The sequence below is a fragment of the Rhamphochromis longiceps genome, linkage group LG8, assembly GCF_057381845.1.
Source record: "Rhamphochromis longiceps isolate RC_006_pf linkage group LG8, R_longiceps_female_GT1.1, whole genome shotgun sequence".
Lineage (NCBI taxonomy): Eukaryota > Metazoa > Chordata > Actinopteri > Cichliformes > Cichlidae > Rhamphochromis > Rhamphochromis longiceps.
The window spans coordinates 26,791,303-26,798,765 of NC_140564.1; the positions used below are offsets into that span (position 1 = coordinate 26,791,303).

General features: G+C 38.3%; 1 protein-coding gene across 1 annotated transcript in view; it reads left to right on the forward strand.

Annotated features, from left to right (window-relative positions):
- The window catches only part of pgs1 (phosphatidylglycerophosphate synthase 1), a 49,602-nt gene extending 42,190 nt beyond the window's left edge, over window positions 1-7,412 (forward strand). Inside the window, exon 11 of the mRNA XM_085416805.1 lies at window positions 6,165-7,412. The gene's annotated coding sequence lies outside the window, so the exon portion shown is untranslated. The remainder of the gene's footprint in view (window positions 1-6,164) is intronic.
- Window positions 7,413-7,463: the final 51 nt, after the last annotated feature.

Genomic DNA, 7,463 nt, shown 5'->3' on the forward strand with positions numbered 1-7,463 from the left:
GAAAGCTGCAGCAGCTGAGATGGGCTCTAATGTAACTTCCTGTTCCTGAACGACTTCAAACGCATTCTTCTTGAAGACTCGCTGGAAAAAAAACCTCCGTATTGCAAACTTTCATTTTGAAAAAAAAAAAGTCCTCAGGCAAAACGAGTTGAGTGTTATCTAAACGGTCATGCTTACACCCTGTCTGGTTGGCTAACTGCTTTTTTTGTTGTTGTTTTGATGAGTTAACAGAGGTTATTAGATCTGTGTGCCTCGTTAACTAGCAGCACACCTCGGGTTTGACTTCATGCTGTCATCTGCAATAACAACGATTACCAAAGCTCATTTTGAGCCTCATATATTTTTCTGCGCGCAGACTAAAGTCTTACATAATCCATATGGCGTCAGTTATAATACATTTGCACACTGGCAAATGCAAGCATTAAATATGATGATTTTTTTTGGGCGATGCATCTAGTTTCCTAAAACGTTTTTACTTTTTTTGCCCACAGTAATTGTTTGTTTTATGTGACAAACTCAAAGATATTTAGCTCACCGTCTTTTCTAACAGAACAGAGGAGGTGTTTGCATTTGAGGAATGGGGAAGCGGAAAGGATGACTTTGTTTGCCTGGAAAAATGACGGTTAAGTACTAAAATATACCAACTTTTGGAACATATGCAAAAATTCAACATCAGTATCATCAGGTTATTAAAGACAACAGAATATTTCCTCGTAGCTGATTTACTTTCTACACCATCTCCAGTATTTTTATTTAGTTTGTCTGCAAATAAAGAGTAGACAAAATATAGGCCCAAACATTATTTACAGACACACACACACAGAGTAAAACAGGCTGCGGCTTCTTCGAAATGCCTGCAGTCATTGCGGTGAGTCCCAAATCGCAGGTCCCGTCCTCGCCTTCCCAGCAGCCCAAATCACCAAAGTGAGAGCAGGGACAGCGTGTCGGCTGATTCACCGCTGAGTGAGTCATCGTGGTGTTATGGTGATGATTTGATACTGAGGTCTGGGTAACCGTGAATCCTGTCAGGACTTGGCGAGAGGTGAACTCTCTTAAGGTTCAGCAGCTCAAAAAAACCCTGAGTGAACAGGCTGCTTCTGCTTGGCAGAAACATTCAGGGGGACAGTTAAAGTTGTGGTCGCATCATAAACTGAAGATCAGCCAGGAGGGAAGCCTGTCAAGATTGCAGCTAAAGATTGATGGAAAGACGGTCAGCATTTTTTTCTTTTCTCTTTTGGTGGTGGTTTCTGAGAACAGGAAGTGTTGCAGACTGGATACTGACGGTAAATGGGTGGTGTCTTATCACTACCTGAATAGAGTTGTGAAAAAAAAAAATGCTGATTGATGTGCTGCCAGAGGGAAATGGACTAAAATAGGTCATCTTTCATTCTCAAACAATGATGTGTGTAAGAGTGTATTCAGGCCTATTGTTGGAGAAACAGTGGAGAGGGAAAAAATAGAAAAAAAAGTTGTATGTCCTCGAGTTACCGACTCTGTGACGCACGCTCAGGTCTGCGAGACTCATCAATGACTCCAGGCTCAAAGTTGGCCTCAACTCTTACATCATATTTAGATAAGAGAAAAGACTCACTGGTGTCTGTGAGCTAAAAATGCAAACAGCTGTGCGATTTGATCCTAATCTCTGTGAATAAGTCTGAGCCACTTCAAGAAAGAAAAAGCTCTCACACTCACATTAAAACTCACACTTTTTGCAGATTTGACATCTGCTATATGTCAGCTGTTTCAAACATCAGCCTCGAGCTATTCAGGCCTCTTTTCCTGTGAAGGCCCAACACTGTGAATGCCGCCTTGAAGAAACTTCCTTTAAAACAAAATAAACATCTTAAGAATGAGTTCTGATTGAGCGTCAGCAAAAATCTGACATACCTTTTTTTTTTTTTTTTTTTTTTTTTTTTTTAAGAAGTATTCAAACTGTGAGGCTGGCCGTGCTCTTTACTTTTATTTATCAGTAAAAGTAAGCAATGAATGGATCCTGATATTAGTAGTTTTGTGTTTAGCCTGTGTCCCGTGAATCTCATTCTTCTGTAGTTGCAAAAAAAAGAGAAAAAGTAAAGCACTTAAACCACAAAATTACAGGATTCCTGATTAAAATATACACAGCAGACCCTGAAAGTGAAATAATGGAGTCAAATTTAACGTAGTTGCTTTTTTTTAGGTGTTTAAATTTGAGATTAATCATTTAATCTATACATTTATGCAAGCTGGTACGGGTCAGTGCCATTGCAGTGGTTTCGAAAGGTAGTTGGCAGGCAACGCCATCATTTATATCACAGTTTTCTTTTTCTGGATCTAAATCAGGTTTTATTGTTGTGAAATTGCAACGATTTAATGGTTTTGTAGGGTCATATAGGTTCATAAATGCTAAAAATGGCTCATATAGTATTAGCCATTCGACAGGTGTTGCCTGGCAACGTGATTACACAATAATATTTGATATAGATAAGAACCTTCAGGAGCCTAAGATAGGTAACTGTGTGCTAAGGCTGTCATCAGAGATTCATGCTTTCTAGTAAGATATTAGTAATAATTATTATTTAAGTGCAGTAATGCTGCATTTAGACCTCAAACAACCAGTATTAAAAACATTTAAGTATTAAAAACAATAGATGGCATTGCAGAGTGACCATTATGTAAAAATATTAAAATAGAAATGAATAAATGAAAAATCTGTTAAACATAAGAGCCATGAAAATACACCGCCTTGCATGTTTTTAATCCTGTAAATTTTTAAATTAATTTCTCATTTTTAAAAACTGGGATGTTAAATTAATAGTAAGTAAACAAAATAAAAAAGCTTAAATATCAGTTTGTGTATTGTTTTACATACATCAGATTTTTCTGGAAAAAAACAAAACAAAAACAAATCCCACCGATGATGTTGAGGAAAAAAGTGTGTAACAGGGTTAATAGGTTAACTAACCCTACGTGAAGGGAATAAATATGTGAAATATTCCAGCAGGCCCACCTTCTGTCAAACCTTTGTTTCACAGTTTGAAAGCATAGCTGGGGGGAGCTGGATCTGGAAGTCTGGTAATGTTTGACCTTGTGATCGTGTATCTGTAATTATTACAGAATTAACATGTGACTGAAATAAAAGCAGAAAGCCAGGCGTTTGGAAGACACTCTACACAACCCCACTGCAGTCTTCGTGATAACAAGTGTACAACTTCTTTGTTAGAAATCATCACAGCTACAAATGTTTATTAAACTGCTGCTGAAAATAGTCTCCAACATGTTCACTATTTACTCCTCCAGATTCAGGAGAATCAGGCAAGCTGTTTTCCACACTCTTCCTTTTCTCAACAAGTTGCACGAAGAAGGATCAGATCTGTTCACACAGCTGAAAACACTTAGTTTTCACAGATTAGGCCGCCGACGGGTTAAAGACCGCGTCCTGTCCTTGCGTGCACCTACGACGTGTAGGTCCCTGAGCTCAGGAAGCTCAGGGCGACTCTGCATGTGATGAAAGCTGTGTGCTGTCAGGCATTTGTTGAAAGCTGTTTCACTACCTCATCAGGCCATGATATGCGACTTCAGTCAACAGGAAGGCTGTGATGATTTATTCTATGTTTGCATTTGAGAAATACATTTACGCACGAGTGCTCTATATCATTATTATTAAAGGTGAAGCACGTGCTGAGCATACGGGCTGCTGGCATACGTGAAGCTCCTCTGTCAGAGCCTTTGTTCCTTAATGGGATCACACGGCTCTGTTCCTGAAGCAAAGCAGCCTCAGTGACCCCAGCTACACATTCACCTTCAGGTCCAGGAAACCAGATTCATCATATTTACTTATTTGAAATATAAAAGTGCTGTTTTTTTTTTTTAAATGTTTTCTTTAAAAATACATTCTGGGTTTTTTATTTAATTTTTTTAAACTTTTTTCTTTGAATTTCAGGCAGACAATAAATAACCTGTTTAGATCAGTTTGTTCGCGCTCGCTCCTGTTTTGTATCCATCTGGCATTGTGATCTGTGTACTTGTACTGCTTATCGCCTCCTTTTTTTCCTGACAGAGGAAAAAACAAAACGCAGCCCTCCAACAATGGCTGTGCCGGTTAAAAAGTTCTTATCAGCAGCGCAGGCTGTCTATTGTTGGAAATTGGTGACAACAAGCTGGAGCCTCTCCAAACCACATGGGGTTAAAACGCAGCTGATGTCCACACAGCATCACCCACTCTAACCCAGCGTGGCGGATTGAGAAGGTCTCCTCTGCCCTCTAGTGGTGAAACTGAGATTTCCCCAATGCAGTGAACTTGCCCCACCGTGACCTTTTTATATAAAGTAGTCCCAGACCTTTTTACAGCCAAGACACTACAAGACATTTTCCAAGTTAATTTTATTTAGTCAGAGAAATATGACACAAAAACAACCAGAAATATGAACTTTAAAGCTAAGGAAATGTAAACCATCAAAATCAGTTTGAACCTGAACTTCTGCCAGGTAATCGTCTTAAATTCATGTAATCACACCAACTTAAGATTAAAAAAAACCCAACAACATATAAATGTATAGTGATCAGATTCTATTAAATTTAACATTTGAAATTGCACTGACAAAATTATATGGAAAAGTCTATGGAAGAGTCCAGGAAAGGACACAGCAAAGCTTCCACCCTGAACATATAAAATGTAACGCTGCACAAGGGCTCCAAAGTTTGTGCTTTGTGATGGTAATTAACCGACTCATGTAAGCACTGAGAAGATGCATATGTGAATTAATTTCACCGTAATTATCAGACATAAAAGTAGAAGCAACAGGTCTCTTTGTGCCTTAAAGGAAAAGCAAAAAACATGTTTGTTTTTTTTAAGCAGCTGATGAATGCAAATCAAATATATTAATCTAATTTATATATGTGAGGTTATGTAACCAAACCTCATATTCCTGTTACTAAAATGCTGAAAATGGCAAAAGTCTTGTTGTTTTGTTGGAAATGATGTAAATATTAAAACAAAGGTGAGTTTAAGATGGATAAAAGTGGAGGCTCTGCTCTTTCTGCGGATCAGGTTTTTATTTTCATGGAATTAAAACAATGTCATTTTTTTAAAGGTAATATAGGTTCTGAAATGCTAAAAATGGGTCATATTAGCCCTTTGATAGTTGGTTGCCATGCAGCGTGATCACATAATACCATATGATATAGATAAGTAATGTACCTGTGAGCCATTTGGTTGCTCAGTGCTCATGCAGTCAAACAGATATATTAATAATAATAATTATCATTTTAGTACAGTAATGCTGCTTTTGTAGGTCAAAGTGCTTAAACATATAAAACAGTCAATATAAAAAAATGTCTAACAGTAGATCACTGCTAAAGACCAGTCAGCAGTCCCCTGGAAACATGCACTTTGTTTGCATGTGAGTAGTTGCTGGGTGAAATCAAGTGCAGAGGATGCTGCACCAAAAACCTGCTTGTGGTTGCTTTGCATGCTGGCAGGTTGCCCCTAGTTTGCTTTCAAGATGCCAACTTGTTTACAAATCCTCACTACCTGCATGAAAGACAGAAACTGAAAAAAGTGTGTTTCAAACCAGAAACGGAGCATTCAGAGTAAAAGTTTGACGTCCCTGTGATAAAGCATTTCATCGCGGGGATGTCAAACTAATTTTACATCACAGGCCACAAACAGCCCACTCTGAGCTTATGTGGGCTGGACTCCAGTTTCTGTCACTGTGAACAAGTTTAACTACACATTTAATCTCTGAGATATCTTAATATAAGATAAAGAAGCGCAATTTAACCAGTGTGTCTCGGGTTTTCTACACGATAAAGGAATGCTGGTGTAGAAAACTGTCAGCGTGAGTTTGGGCTTAAACCGTAAGGAATAAATTAACACAGGCTCATTTAGCCTGTGTTAATACTGCTGTTAACATGTATTGATACCAGCTAGCAGGTGTTATTAATGCTCCATATTTTCTAATGTTTTATTCCAGCTTAATAAGAGTCTTTTAGATTTTAGAAAAACCTTCAGGTTGTCTTCAAGGACAGAAATCATTTAGAAAACAAACAAAAATGGTGATAATGAGGAAGACCTCGGCAGTGCTGCCAGACTCTCAGCCTTCACATCATGTCCTTTATGATAACCACAAACCACAACTAAAAATCACTCGGGAATCAGCAGATTGAGCTTTTTTTTTTTCCCGCAGGTGGCAGACAGTCCATTCTGGACATGAATTGAAGGTGGAGGTCGGCCAGCTCCTGTGGAAGAAGCACACTCTGGATGACCTTCAGCACGCTGGGAGCCGGCGTCCTCTGTGTGTCATAGGAAGTGACTGAAACACATGCACACACACAGCAGCACATGTATGTGGCGGACTCGGGAGGTAAATCCTGTTTGTTAAAGCTCTGGATCCACCTTCACACCGTTACACTCTTTATGTATTAACACGTGACGTCATAGCACTGTGGGACTCTGGTTTTGTAGTGTTATTAACTACAAGCATAAAAAAAAAAAAAAACGTACTTCTGTTAACATACGTACACGTCCACAGGTATGTGTTGCATGCATGGAGGAAAAAAGCAGGCACTTCATGTGTGAACGTCTCTGATCAGATGAAGGTTGTTTGGTGACGACACCTCGATGAGCGTTTGACGCTGTGTTTACAGCTCTGCCTGCAGTAAAGTTGACTGTACAGTCTGTGTTATTGTTGTAAATTAAAGAGTGAATGTGTGGGGAGTTTTTAAAGTGTCCTCAAGCGTTTGATTTTTCTGATTCAGCTCGAGTTCAGCGATTCGTGTGGAAAAGCTTTAAACGAGAGATGAAACAAAGCTGACGTGAAAGGTTTCCTGAGGTTTGGTGTCTATTAGCTCTTTGTTTTGGCTTTTCTGCTCGACGACCACTCCTGCTGGTTTTTTACATGTTAAATATAAAAGAAAATGTTTTCTGAAGCTGCTCTGTTTGCTTTTGTTGTGTTCCTTATTCTTTGTGTGTTTTCAGTCTTTTTTTTAATCTTTTGTTTTATTTGTTGAATCCTATTCATCACTTCATTAAATTAACAATTCAGCCTCGTCTCATTAGTTGTTTCTTTTTAAATGTAAAGATTTTAAAATTTTAGTCTAAATAACAAAAAACAAAACCAAAGCATCCTTTGTGATTCTAAAATAAAAACTGAATAGAAAATAGAAATCTATTTGACTTTAAAGTCAAATTATTTTGGGAATGACTGACCTTGACAGACAGCTTCAGTGAGGCCAATGCGGAAATGCATTCTTTCTAATGGCCACCAGGGGCAGACTTCTCTGGTTGCAAAAACAAATATGCTTGTATAAAAGTTTACAAGAAAACCTCAAATTCTCACTTGAATACTTTCCTGATGTGTTTTTGATCTTAGTTTCAAGTCATTATACAACATGAAGCTATTTTTGTAAAATAATCCCAATAAAGTTAAAAAGGTTTAAGCAATAAGCCTCCATCTTTCCTGGTGCCTCCACTAAGATCTGGCTTC